The sequence below is a fragment of the Cyprinodon tularosa genome, unplaced genomic scaffold (genome assembly GCF_016077235.1).
Source record: "Cyprinodon tularosa strain WSP-4 unplaced genomic scaffold, ASM1607723v1 ctg809, whole genome shotgun sequence".
NCBI lineage: Eukaryota > Metazoa > Chordata > Actinopteri > Cyprinodontiformes > Cyprinodontidae > Cyprinodon > Cyprinodon tularosa.
Window position 1 is genome coordinate 3,049 of NW_024039573.1, and position 15,227 is coordinate 18,275.

The 15,227-nt window shown below is 36.8% G+C and overlaps 2 long non-coding RNA genes across 2 annotated transcripts; both read left to right on the top strand.

The window, feature by feature from the left end:
* The first annotated feature begins 3,595 nt into the window (after positions 1-3,595).
* On the top strand, positions 3,596-4,311 carry LOC119774304. The gene is made up of 3 exons (XR_005279514.1): positions 3,596-3,693; positions 3,897-4,065; positions 4,214-4,311. It is a non-coding gene; the product is annotated as an uncharacterized LOC119774304 (long non-coding RNA).
* Positions 4,312-7,517: 3,206 nt separating this feature from the next.
* Positions 7,518-8,777, top strand: LOC119774305. Its single transcript, XR_005279515.1, has 3 exons — positions 7,518-7,839; positions 8,043-8,211; positions 8,360-8,777. It is a non-coding gene; the product is annotated as an uncharacterized LOC119774305 (long non-coding RNA).
* Positions 8,778-15,227: the final 6,450 nt, after the last annotated feature.

Sequence of the window (15,227 nt, forward strand, 5' to 3'; positions counted from 1 at the left end):
AATTTTAATTACTATTTATACTTCTAGAAATAGGATAAAGACAAGAAAAAAAAACAGGGGAAGAATTTTAAACCTTTGATTTTATCTTACATAGTTTTTCCACCCCAGCCCTATAAGTAAATTAGAAATAAACTTTAAATTCTGGTAAACTGCTTGAATGGGGGTTTTTTTATTTTTGATATTATTAATTACAGATAAGATAGTGTTAAAATTGTCTTTTATAATTTTTAAAAGTGATTTTATTTTTTGAATACACTTAGGTTTCATTCTTAGTGTTGTTTTTTGTAATAAATGCCCACTGAAAAAGAAAAAAAGACAAAAGGGGAGCTTTTTAAACAGTCGGGACAGTAAGCAATTTTAGGACAATGATAAAAGGTTGCTTTTAAAATTAAACCCTTTTTACTATTAAAAATGCACTTATACTTTTATAGGGATTAAGGAAACAAAGATACCAGAAATTTAATGATGCAGGGCAGCTTGTAGGGGAAGCAGCTGCCCTTCAGTCTTCAGGTGATGCCTAAAAAAAACCCGGGTGATCCCTAAAATTTTTCCCCTCTTGAGAGTTCGGGTTTGGAAAAATTGACAAAAAAAATTTTTTTTTTAATCAAAATATTTTTTAAAAAATAAAAAAAATATTATTTTTTGAAATTTAAAAAATTTTTTGGTTAAATTACTAAATCAAAAGTGGGTTGCCCCTGTCGAAAAAAGGGCATTTTTTACATTTAAAATTATGTTTTAGAGTCCCCTTTTCTACATTAATGATGAATCACTCACAAAACTAGTTAAACGATTTTTGGGAAATAACCCAATGAATACATTCATTCACTTTCTTCGGGTTTTGGGGTCTCCCGGGGTTTTTCCTAGCGTCGTGAACCCCGCAGGGCGCCCTTTTTTAGGAAATCCCTATACACTAGTTTAGGAGAAAGCCCGAACCGAACTTTGGGAAAGGGGTTTTTCATAAACCGTTCCACCCAAATATATATAAAATTTTATATAGATATATAAACGTATTTTAATTTATACGTTGAAATAAAAGAGAGATAAAAGGGGCCCCTACCTACATTTTTTTTGTTTTTTTTGTACTTTTGGGGGAAATTTAAATTTGTATGCTTATTTATTTATGTATGTATTTTTAAATATGGTAACGGGCCCTTCAAAATTTTGGGGGGGAAAATTTCAGCGGGTCAAGTAATGAAGAAACAAATACTTTTACATTTTTATTGAATTTAAAGTACATTTTTTCAAAGGGAAAAAAAAACTATACACTACTCCTTTTACTTATTTTTTTTTCCCTCTTCTGACCCCTACTAAATTTACATTTCCACAAGAAACTGAAACTTTCAAATTCCCTTTACTTTTTTAAAAAACAAAACTAAAATTTTCAGACAACCATGGCAAGCAAAATAGTTCAAAGAAATAAGAAACTGCAAATTAAAAGGGGCTCTTTTTAAAAAAAAATTTCCCTGATCTTGAAAAATTGAGGGATATCAAAATGAAAAAAGTAAAAATGCCAGAAAAGTACACTGGGCCCTACAAAAGCATGACTAAATTTCTGAAAAAAAATTACACACAGTGTACATTTGTATTTTTTGGGATTTACTCTTCTTGCATAAATTTTTAATTAGCAAAAAAAAAAATTGCCACCATAAAAAAATGTCTGACACCCCCATTAAAAAAAAAAAGACTATCATACTTAATGTTTAAAAATTTTTACTGCCTTTAAAAGAAAAAACATGAGCCCATAACATCCCCAAAACAATAGAAAGGCCTGATAAAACGGAAGTTCCCAGCCCCCGTAAAAATTTTTTCCCCCCACCACCTACAATCCCCCGGGAAACAGAAAAGGATGGATGGATGGATGGATGGTTTGGAGGGTTTGGAGGGATGGATGGAATGGATGAGGGAGGGAAAGGGAAAAGGGGAATGGATGGATGGAGGGTTTGGATGGGAAGGAGGGAAAGGATGGATGGATGGAGGGGAGGGGATAAAATGAAAAAAAAGGTGTTTTTCCAAAAGTGACCCTCTTTTCGGGAAAAAAGAACCAAAGAAAAAGCTTCAAGGTGCAAAAAACATGGGTTTTTCCATTAGCGGGAAAAAAATTAAAAAAAAAAGGGTTTTTTCTTGTTTTTTTTTAAAAGGGTTTAAAACCCCCGTCCCTTTGGGGATAAAATATTTAGAATCCCCCTTTAAATTTAAAAGTTTTTTTTTTTTATGGGAAAACCAGAACCTGGAAAAACCATTTAGAGGGAAATTGAGGGATTAAGGGGGTGGGTGGATGGACAGATGGTCAGAGTAAAAAAATAATAAAAAGGGAATAGGACAGAAGAGGGGGGAAAAAAAATAATCTAAAACTGTTGTGGGGAAATTTAAAAAAAAATCTATGTATAACTTAAATCGGTAGAGTCACTAAGCTTCCTCAAGGGGTTTTTTTGGGCACAAGACCAACAATTTCTAGAAAAAAGGCTTGGTTTTTAAACTAAATACAAAAAAATCCAGTAAACTGCTTTGGGGGTTTTAAAAAATTTGATTAAGCCCTATTAAAAAACTCAGTGTCCCCAGTTTTTCTATCTTTTCTGGGTCCACATCTAACAGCGCTGAAAAAAAATTTTTGACCACAAATTTTCAAAACAAACCCTTTTTCCCCCTATTATTTTTTTTTTAAAAAACCTTCTGACTGCCCGATCATTTCTGATTCCTGATGCTTTTAGAAACAATATTCCTGACAAGCATTTTTTTCCCCGCACTTTGAGTTGGGGTATCCTTTTTTTCCCCCGGGTGATTTCTGTTGGGTAAAAAGGTGCTCAGAAAGGAAACAAAAGTCCTCAGACTTTCGCCCAGTTTTCCTCACTTTTTGTCACTTCTGGACGTCTATACCGATGGGCTAAAATTTGCACAGTTAAACCCAGTTTGAGTTTTGGGACTTTTTTTATCTACTCTAAAAATTCATACTCCCCATTTACTAAGTTTGGAAACCCAAACTTGTAATTTTTTTGGTTTTACATTCAAAATTTTAACAACAGTTTAATTTTTTTCCCCGGATGCTCTTTGATTATTCTCAGAGACGTCTTTAAACCATGGGAAAAACCTTTGAGGAATATTTTTCCTTTAAACAGGGTTTTTGAAAAAGCGTTTACCTGCAGCAACTGCAGGGAAAAGGGTTTTTTTTTCTGGTAGCTCCTTTTTCCCTCAAAGATTTTCCCCACAACATTTGAGTTGTGTAACCCCTTTTTCCCCCGAAAGATTTCTGGGTTGGGGAACCGAGTGCCCCAGGGGGAGCAAATTTTCCCCAAAACGTTTTTTTTACCCAGTTTTTTCCTCAAATTTCGTCCCCTTCTGTCACTTTTTGATACCCATGGTTTTAAACTTTGCACATTTAGCTAGTTTAAGTTTGGCACTTTTATATGCAGTTAATAGAAATTCACCCTCCACATCACTAAGTTTGCTACCAATCTTTGAATATTTTTTGTGGAGCATTCTAATTTCATCATCAGTGAATGTACTCGGAGGCTCTTTCTTTGTTTCAGGGCCATCTTCTCCTGGTTCCTGCTGTCTTTTTGAGTCCTGAAGGGATGAAATCTGCAGCTTTACCTGAGATGACATGCCAGCAACATTTTCTGTTGAGTTATTCTCAGAGACGTCTATCACGTCAGATACTGCTGGTGAAACCTTGGAGGAATATTTACCTTTAAACAGGTTACTGAAAAAGAGTTTACATGCAGCAACTGCAGGAAAGGTTTCCTTTTCTGGTAGCTCCTTCTCATCAAAGATTGCATAAATATCTTCCTCTTCAGAATCGTCATCTTCCTCACTAACATTTAGCTCGCTCTGATATTGTTCGTAGAGCCGTTGAACTTCAAGATCAATCAATACACTTGGATGCTCTTTCTTTGTTTCAGGGCCATCTTCTCCTGGTTCCTGCTGTCTTTTTGATTCCTGAAGGGATGAAATCTGCAGCTTTTCCTGAGATGACATGCCAGCAACATTTTCTGTTGAGTTATTCTCAGAGACGTCTATCACGTCTGATACTGCTGGTGAAACCTTGGAGGAATATTTACCTTTAAACAGGTTTGTGAAAAAGCGTTTACATGCAGCAACTGCAGGAAAGGTTTCCTTTTCTGGTAGCTCCTTCTCATCAAAGATTGCATAAATATCTTCCTCTTCAGAATCGTCATCTTCCTCACTAACATTTAGCTCCCTCTGATATTTTTCGTAGAGCCGTTGAACTTCAAGATCAATCAATACACTTGGATGCTGTGGTTCAGTTTCTGTTTGCTGGTGTTTTGAGTCTTCAGAGGAATAACTTTGCTTTCCCAAAGTTGCCAGCAACATGGTTCCTATGCCAGCAACATTGTTCTGTATTGTAGAGTGTTTCTCAGTGACAGAGACGTCTGTCACATCTGATGAAGACTGTGAATCCTCTCCAAAACATTTACCTTTGCAAAGCTTACTGATATAATACTTGGATCTGGCACCCTTAGATTTTTTAGGTACAGCAAACTCTTCCTTTTCTGCATCTTTCCCTTCCTGTTCAGACTCATCTTTGATGTGTCCTGATATGTCATTTTCTTTTGCTAATTTTGTCCCACACTTCAGCTCTATGGGATCAACTTCTCCAAGGCACTGTTCCAAAAACTGCCTAATTCTTTGTTTGAAGTCATTTCCTTCCAGCCTTTCACTTAAGTCTGATCGTGTTGAGAGATAATTCATTACTCTTGTAAACGCCTCAGAGATCAAATACTTGTCCAGAACATTTGAGCTTACATACCTTAATTGCTGGCTTCCATCTTTCCCCTGATTAAAATTTTTCAAAATCAGTTCAATTACATGGGGAACATATTTATTTATCATCTCAGAAATCCGCTTTTGTGTTTCACAATGAATTCTGCCCGAATGCAAACAAATCCACTCCTGTTCAGTCAATTCATTGAAAATATTAAGAGTATCCACTCTAAACTGGTCATAAAATGCCACAACTTCAAGATTTGATTCACTTTTTCCTTCCATCTTTAAATCAATGAGTTTGTTTGCAAATAAATTTCTTGTAACACTTTAGTTTGTTTAAATAGCAATTCTGATGACTTGCCAAACACAACAGTAATAATTCTGTATTGTTTGAAAGAAATGTTAGCTAAATAGAACTGGTGTGTTACCTCCAGAAACTGCAGCCTCAAATGACAAGTAGCACCTTGAAGCAAGTCAGTTGAAATGGTCTGAGCAGAAAATAACCACAGACATTCTAAAACTGACGATGACATCATAGTCCACGCCCACAAAGAACACATGTCCACGCCCAAAGAACACATGTCCACGCCCACAAAGAACAAAAATACAAAAATATTATAACAGGCAAATAAATAAATACTTAAAAGAATAAGTATTTATATATAGAGAGAGATATATAGACCTACATACATTTATTTGTTTGTTGTATTTTTGGGGGCAATTAATTGTATGCCTATTTATTTATGTATATATTTTTAGATATAGTACAGCTGGTCCTCCATATTTGTGGAAGTAATCAGTGATGTCAAGTAACGAAGTACCAATACTTCATTACTGTACTTAAGTACACTTTTCACGTAACTATACACCACTCCATTACTTATTGTTCTTCCTACTTCTGACTTCTACTCATTACATTTTCACACAAGTACCTGTACTTTCTATTCCTTACATTTTTAAAACAAACACTAAAATATTCAGACAACCATGGCAATGCATATAGTTCAAAGAAAGAAGAAACTGCAAATTAAATGGGCTCATTTAATAAAAAAATTCTGATCTTGTATATTGAGGGATATCAGAAATGAAAGAGTAAAAATAGCCAGAAAATGTACACTAGGCCTACACAGCATGACTGAGTGTTCTGTAGATTACACACTAGTGTACAGTGTATTTGTTGGGATTTACTCTTGCTTGCATATATTTAGTAGCAAAATAAACATTGCCATCCATAATAATGTCTGACATCCATAGCTAAAAAAAGACTAGTCATACTTAATGTTTGAAAAGTTTTACTGCCATTAATGAATAACATGAGACATAACATCACACAACATTAGATAGGCCTGATAGCAACGGAAGTTCCCAGCATCCGTCAAATTCCACCACCTACAATCACCGGAAACAGAAGAGGATGGATGGATGGATGGATGGATGGATGGATGGATGGATGGATGGATGGATGGATGGATGGATGGATGGATGGATGGATGGATGGATGGATAGATAAAATGATAGAAAGGGAGTGTGTCCAGAGTGATCTCTTTTCAGGAAAAAGAACCAGAGAGAGAAAGCTTCAAGGTGCAAACACATAGGTTTCCATTAGCAGGTATAAAAAGAAAGGTTCTTGTTGCTTTTAAAGTTACCGTCCCATTGAGGATGAATATTTAGAATACCCAATTAGATTAATGTTTTTTTTTTTATAGGAAAACCAGAGTACCTGGAGAAAACCAGTTAGATGGATGATGGATGTAATGGGTGGGTGGATGGACAGATGGTCAGAGTAATAAAATAATAGAAAGGGAATAGGACAGAAGAGGGAGGGAAAGAAAAATATATCTATATCTGTTGTGTGTATTTAAAAAAAATCTATGTATAACTTCACTCGGTAGAGTCACTAAGCTTCCTCAAGTGTTTTTTGGCACAAGACACAACAATTTCTAGATAAAGGCTTGGTTCTTTATCTAAATACAAATAATCCAGTAAACTGCATTGGCGGTTAAATAATTGATTAAGCTCTATTAAAATCTCAGTGTCACAGTTTGCTATCTTTTCTGGGTCCACATCTAACAGCGCTGAATCAATTTCTGACCACAATTTACAAAACAACCGTTCCTCTATGTATTCAAATACCTTCTGACTGCAGATCATTCCTGATTCTCTGATGCTTTTAGAAACAATATTCCTGACAAGCATTTTCACAGCACTTTTGAGTTGTGTATCCTTTTCCCCGGCTGATTTCTGTTGGGTAACCGAGTGCTCAGAGGAGCAAATGTCCTCAGACGTTTCTGACGAGTTGTCCTCACTTTCTGTCACTTCTGGCACGTCTGATACCGATGGGCTAAACTTTGCACAGTTAGCTAGTTTGAGTTTGGCACTTTTATATCTAGCTACTAAAAATTCATACTCCACATCACTAAGTTTGGTACCAATCTTGTAATATTTTTGGTTGAGCATTCTAATTTCATCAACAGTCAATGTTCTCGGATGCTCTGTTGAGTTATTCTCAGAGACGTCTGATACCGATGGTGAAACCTTCGAGGAATATTTACCTTTAAACAGGTTTGTGAAAAAGCGTTTACATGCAGCAACTGCAGGAAAGGTTTCCTTTTCTGGTAGCTCCTTCTCATCAAAGATTTTCACAGCACTTTTGAGTTGTGTATCCTTTTCCCCAGATGATTTCTGTTGGGTAACCGAGTGCTCAGAGGAGCAAATGTCCTCAGACGTTTCTGACGAGTTGTCCTCACTTTCTGTCACTTCTGTCACTTCTGATACCGATGGTCTAAACTTTGCACATTTAGCTAGTTTAAGTTTGGCACTTTTATATGCAGTTAATAGAAATTCACCCTCCACATCACTAAGTTTGCTACCAATCTTTGAATATTTTTTGTGGAGCATTCTAATTTCATCATCAGTGAATGTACTCGGAGGCTCTTTCTTTGTTTCAGGGCCATCTTCTCCTGGTTCCTGCTGTCTTTTTGAGTCCTGAAGGGATGAAATCTGCAGCTTTTCCTGAGATGACATGCCAGCAACATTTTCTGTTGAGTTATTCTCAGAGACGTCTATCACGTCAGATACTGCTGGTGAAACCTTGGAGGAATATTTACCTTTAAACAGGTTTGTGAAAAAGCGTTTACATGCAGCAACTGCAGGAAAGGTTTCCTTTTCTGGTAGCTCCTTCTCATCAAAGATTGCATAAATATCTTCCTCTTCAGAATCGTCATCTTCCTCACTAACATTTAGCTCGCTCTGATATTGTTCGTAGAGCCGTTGAACTTCAAGATCAATCAATACACTTGGATGCTCTTTCTTTGTTTCAGGGCCATCTTCTCCTGGTTCCTGCTGTCTTTTTGATTCCTGAAGGGATGAAATCTGCAGCTTTTCCTGAGATGACATGCCAGCAACATTTTCTGTTGAGTTATTCTCAGAGACGTCTATCACGTCAGATACTGCTGGTGAAACCTTCGAGGAATATTTACCTTTAAACAGGTTTGTGAAAAAGCGTTTACATGCAGCAACTGCAGGAAAGGTTTCCTTTTCTGGTAGCTCCTTCTCATCAAAGATTGCATAAATATCTTCCTCTTCAGAATCGTCATCTTCCTCACTAACATTTAGCTCCCTCTGATATTTTTCGTAGAGCCGTTGAACTTCAAGATCAATCAATACACTTGGATGCTGTGGTTCAGTTTCTGTTTGCTGGTGTTTTGAGTCTTCAGAGGAATAACTTTGCTGTCCCAAAGTTGCCAGCAACATGGTTCCTATGCCAGCAACATTGTTCTGTATTGTAGAGTGTTTCTCAGTGACAGAGACGTCTGTCACATCTGATGAAGACTGTGAATCCTCTCCAAAACATTTACCTTTGCAAAGCTTACTGATATGATACTTGGATCTGGCACCCTTAGATTTTTTAGGTACAGCAAACTCTTCCTTTTCTGCATCTTTCCCTTCCTGTTCAGACTCATCTTTGATATGTCCTGATATGTCATTTTCTTTTGCTAATTTTGTCCCACACTTCAGCTGTATGGGAATAATTTCTCCAAGGTACTGTTCCAAAAACTGCCTAATTCTTTGTTTGAAGTCATTTCCTTCCAGCCTTTCACTTAAGTCTGATCGTGTTGAGAGATAATTCATTACTCTTGTAAACGCCTCAGAGATCAAATACTTGTCCAAAACATTTGAGCTTACATACCTTACTTGCTGGCTTCCATCTTTCCCCTGATTAAAATTTTTCAAAATCAGTTCAATTACATGGGGAACATATTTATTTATCATCTCAGAAATCCGCTTTTGTGTTTCACAATGAATTCTGCCCGAATGCAAACAAATCCACTCCTGTTCAGTCAATTCATTGAAAATATTAAGAGTACCCGCTCTAAACTGGTCATAAAATGCCACAACTTCAAGATTTGATTCACTTTTTCCTTCCATCTTTAAATTAATGAGTTTGTTTGCAAATAAATTTCTTGTAAGACTTTAGTTTGTTTAAATAGCAATTCTGATGACTTGCCAAACACAACAGTAATAATTCTGTATTGTTTGAAAGAAATGTTAGCTAAATAGAACTGGTGTGTTACCTCCAGAAACTGCAGCCTCAAATGACACGTAGCACCTTGAAGCAAGTCAGTTGAAATGGTCTGAGCAGAAACAAGCTTTCATCACAGACATTCTAAAACCGACGATGACATCATAGTCCACGCCCACAAAGAACACATGTCCACGCCCAAAGAACACATGTCCACGCCCAAAGAACACATGTCAGTCTAGCTTGTTGCCTAGCAACCATAAAAAAAAAACACAAAATTCTCTGGATTCCATGTGGTCAGGGTCAGTTAGAGAACTCAGGCAAAAAGTTATATTTTCACAGAAGTAAAATATATTGCAATACATTTTATATAAAATTTTATTCCTTACTTTCCTTTTGAATTTAATAAAGCAATCTTTCATTCCACTGAATGACCAGATAACACATTTTTATCTATGAAAAAAATAGTGCAAATATTTTTCTATATACCGCAATATATTAATTAACATACCCCCATTTCTGTCTATCTGGCCCCGGATAACACTGTCACAGACACCCCCACCCCCCATAGACACACACATACTTCTTCTATATGTTGACTCATAACAAACCAGTAATTGTTTAAAATGACTTAAGTCAGAATTTTTTGGGTTATCCATAAGTACTGAACTTTGCTGAATCGAGCCACAAAACTACTGTAAATAGCAGTTTCAGCTGACGCTCTTATAAGTGGCGTAGGAGCACAGGCACACTCACTAGGGTTAAACAAGCGCACCCTTTCCGAGGCTGACGTTCTATTGGCTGGAAAGGTTGCTAGGTGACGATCCATCTGCAATCCAAGACAGAGCAAAAAAAATCTGCAAGCAGAGCCTACGGGTTTGCGAGCGTATCTGAGACTCAAGCAGAGCGCGGTTTGTGCGCGAAGAGAAGGAGGCAAGCGAGAGGAGAAAATATCTGTGCAAGAAGCATTAAATCTGAGAGAAGAAACAAAGATTTGAGAGAGAAGAGAAAATATTTGAGAGAGAGCGCATGTTTAGAGTGTGAGCATTATAAGTTTTGAGTGCAAGAAGATGAAATTCTTTTCTCAAATTGAAATTATGTGCTCTTGCATTATGGCAGGATAATTCTCCCATAGCCACATCCTAAAAAGTGGGAGAGAAAAGATCTCCAACTGCACCTTTAGGTTGAAGATATAGCACAAGATGACACACAGTTTATCTGAGAAACATCTCAGAATCCTGGAACTGATGCCATCTGAATCCTAAGCCTTTCCCACCTTGATCTGTCGCAGCTCATTACTCACCTGTATTGTTGAAAGTGACAAGATGGTGGAGGAGGGGTGGGCTGTATGGTGGAATTCTTCAACCCAGTCTCATGGGAAAATGTACCCCCACTACGTTGGTCCACACTGCAAAACGTAGTGGAGGTACATTAATGGCCATTTTTTTGTGGTACTGTTACGTTTCTTCTGCCTATACGCTTTCTATTGTTTTACGTCCTAGTCACGTGACTTTCAAGATTCCAGCTGGGAGAAGAAAAAAATATATATAGATGGCCGACATTCGCTCATTTTTTGTGGAAAGATTAATAACTTGAGTTTGTTTTTGCATTAAAATGAGTTTTGATTACATTTCTAGTGAGAAATGTATAGTTTGTTGCCAGAATATTTACTCAGGGAATGTACATATTCACTTGTTCGTTTCTTGCAAAGATTTTTCAAGATAATGTGAAACTGTAACATTTTGGTATAAACATGGCTGAGATTTCTCTAACTTTTAGTGGGAAAAACAATAATTTCAATCAGTTTCTGCATTTAAATGGGTTTTGATCACATTTATAGCGAGAAGTGTAGGGTTTATTTACATAATATTTACTTAGTGAACATACATAATCACCCGCTTGCTAGTTTTTGCTACGGTTTTTCGGATCTCGTCAGGATTATGTGAAATTGCAACGTTTTGGCTGCTACCCATCGCCTAGCATTTAGCTGCCGCCCCGATTCAACATTGAATTCTCTGTGATTTAACTCTATCTGACGGATCAAACCCTCGCCACTGCGTGCGTTGCGTCTGAGGTTGATTTTCAGATCAATGCATTACGTCGTGGCATACGGGAGAAACTAATTAAACTAGTTAAAAAAAGGATCATGGGTTAAGATCGGATGTGTTTTATTTGGAAATCTACCGGATCCTTTGTGCATTTCACTTCCTGTTTGGTGCGATCTCATTGATGGGTTTTGACCAAAGAGGAACTAAAAAAAAAACAAAAAAACAATTTAAATACACAACCAGCATATCTGGAATCAATGACAGAGAGCATACATAATCACCCGCTTGCTAGTTTTTGCTACGGTTTTTCGGATCTCGTCAGGATTATGTGAAATTGCAACGTTTAGGCTGCTACCCATCGCCTAGCATTTAGCTGCCGCCCCGATTCAACATTGAATTCTTTGTGATTTAACTCCATCTGACGGATCAAACCCTCGCCACTGCGGCGTTGCGTCTGAGGTGGATTTTCAGATCAATGCATTACGTCGTGGCAAACGGGAGAAACTAATTAAACTAGTTAAAAAAAGGATCATGGGTTAAGATCGGATGTGTTTTATTTGGAAATCTACCGGATCCTTTGTGCATTTAACTTCCTGTTTGGTGCGATCTCATTGATGGGTTTTTACCAGATTTTGACCAAAGAGGAACTAAAAAAAAAAAAAAAAACAATTTGAATACACAACCAGCATATCTGGAATCAGTGACAGAGAGCGACTGGGACCAGAAGTTTATTAATTTCTCCCCACTGATTTTCATTCAAAATGTTTTCGATCCCACCGGGCTCTAGGGAAGGGGCGTGCATACCGCCACCTACTGTTCATGAGTGTGTAGCAACATTGTTTTACATCTATTAAATTCTATTTTTTAATTTTGTATTCTGAAGATAAATAAATAATGCTTTCCTTAATCTATAAATATCTTTTATATTTCCTTTATTTCCCAATAATCCTTTAAGACTCCATTCTTGGCCTGTCCTTTCAACTCTTTTCAATTACTTCCTTTCAGGTTCATATGTTTTGCAGTTCATCAATACATCTGCATTTTCTATCTCTCCACATCCTTCACATTTATCATTATTTTTCCTCCCTATTAAGTATAAATTGTCATTTAAATAAGTATGACCTACTCTTAATCTGATCATTATTATTTCTTCCCTTCGGTTTCTCTCATTAATATTTCTATTTAATACTGACTTTTGTACTTTATATAACCTTCTTCCTTTTTATCTTCATTCCACCTTTTTTTTTTGCCATTTTTCAATTTCTTTCCTCTTAATAAATGATTTTCCTTCCCCTTTCCCTAAAGGAATTGTAATTGTTATTTCCTCCTCTAATTGCTAATTTGTCTACTACTACTACATTTTCCCACTTTGACCTTTTAAGGTTAGCATATTGACCAAAAGCTGACACCAAAAATAAAGCAATCGATTATTTACAACAATATGCTACATTTAATGAAGACTAATACAGATTTTACTCTCTTATAAGAATTAGTTTCAGGTTTTATAGGGGAGAGTTTGTATCGGCAGTCATCTGGGAATCTTTTATGTATTTACTGGTAAAGAACAACCTCTCAACCCATTTAATGTAAATGTTGCGTCGAACCAGAAAGTTATTTGAAGAGCATAGATGCATAAATATGTGCATAGCTTTAACAAGGGCCTCATGAAGGTCTGTTCTGTTATTCTCTTTTGGAGAATATAGACATTGTGGGCATTCATTTCCCTGATAAGCTGGTGAAGATTCTTAGACATCCAGGTCATAATCATTCAAAAAAAACAAAACAAACAAAAAAAAAACAAAAAAAACTTTGGACTTTGTTTTTCTATTCAATTCAAAATTACAGTAGCCCAACAAATCCTTGTTTTGGCTAAGAAAATATGAAAATTGAACCTGATGCCTGATCCCAATAGCTTGACTCTGAACCGAATTTGATCCCTATTACTTTTTGGCCACATGCACATTATTGTGCTGCCTGGTCAACCCTAAGAAAGTGTTCTGGAACTGCCACTGAACTGACACCCAATGCATGGAGGGTAACACAAAAAGGTCCATTGTTAGAGAAACTGGGTGCCTACAAAGTGCTGTTTTCAAGCTAATTAATGGAAAGTTAGGTGGAATGAAAAGTAGACAAATAACAATTACAATTCCTTTAGGGAAAGGGGAAGGAAAATCATTTATTAAGAGGAAAGAAATTGAAAAATGGCAACAAAAAAAGGTGGAATGAAGATAAAAAGGAAGAAGGTTATATAAAGTACAAAAGTCAGTATTAAATAGAAATATTAATGAGAGAAACCGAAGGGAAGAAATAATAATGATCAGATTAAGAGTAGGTCATACTTATTTAAATGACAATTTATACTTAATAGGGAGGAAAATAATGATAAATGTGAAGGATGTGGAGAGATAGAAAATGCAGATGTATTGATGAACTGCAAAACATATGAACCTGAAAGGAAGTAATTGAAAAGAGTTGAAAGGACAGGCCAAGAATGGAGTCTTAAAGGATTATTGGGGAATAAAGGAAATATAAAAGATATTTATAGATTAAGGAAAGCATTATTTATTTATCTTCAGAATACAAAATTAAAAAATAGAATTTAATAGATGTAAAACAATGTTGCTACACACTCATGAACAGTAGGTGGCGGTATGCACGCCCCTTCCCTAGAGCCCGGTGGGAGCGAAAACATTTTGAATGGAAATCAATGGGGAGAAATTAATAAACTTCTGGTCCCAGTCGCTCTCTCTCACTGATTCCAGATATGCTGGTTGTGTATTTAAATTGTTTTGTTTTTTTTTAGTTCCTCTTTGGTCTAAATCTGGTCAAAACCCATAAATGAGATCGCACCAAACAGGAAGTTAAATGCACAAAGGATCCGGTAGATTTCCAAATAAAACACATCCGATCTTAACCCATGATCCTTTTTTTAACTAGTTTAATTAGTTTCTCCCGTATGCCACGACGTAATGCATTGATCTGAAAATCAACCTCAGACGCAACGCACGCAGTGGCGAGGGTTTGATCCGTCAGATGGAGTTAAATCACAAAGAATTCAACGTTGAATCGGGGCGGCAGCTAAATGCTAGGCGATGGGTAGCAGACAAAATGTTGCAATTTCACATAATCCTGACGAGATCCGAAAAACGTAGCAAAAACCAGCAAGCGGGTGATTATGTATGTTCACTAAGTAAATATTATGTAAATAAACCCTACACTTCTCACTATAAATGTAATCAAAACTCATTTTAATGCAAAAACAAACTCAAGTCATTAATCTTTCAACAAAAAAATGAGCGAATGTCGGCCATATATATATTTTTTTTTCTTCTTCCAGCTGGAATCTTGAAAGTCACGTGACTAGGACGTAAAACAATAGAAAGCGTATAGGCAGAAGAAATGTAACAGTACCACAAAAAAATGGCCATTAATGTACCTCCACTACGTTTTGCAGTGTGGACCAATGTAGTGGGGGTACATTTTCCCATGAGACTGGGTTGGCGAGACCTAACAGACGAAGGGACATAGGTTCGATTAGGTGGACCATTACCTGGATCAGGTTCCGTGGCCAGAGCAGCGTTGATTACATCAAAGATCTCCCAGGTGACCATTCCTACTGTACATGAGGCAGGGAGGACAGGTTGAGGTGACTCGGTTTGATCCACAGCGTAGAGACGAGAGAGAGAATCGGGCTTGATATTAGATCCAGGTCTGTTGGAGATAATGAGGTTAAAACGTGAAAAGAAGAGAGACCACCTTGACTGTTGAGGAGTTGCTTGTTTTGCGGACTGGATGTAGGTGAGATTCTTATGGTCAGTCCACACTAGAACTGGATGCTCAGCTCCTTCTAGCCAGTGTCTCCATTCCTCCAGGGCTAACTTGATAGCCAAAAGTTCTCGGTCACCAACATCGTAGTTATGTTCTGCGGGAGAGAG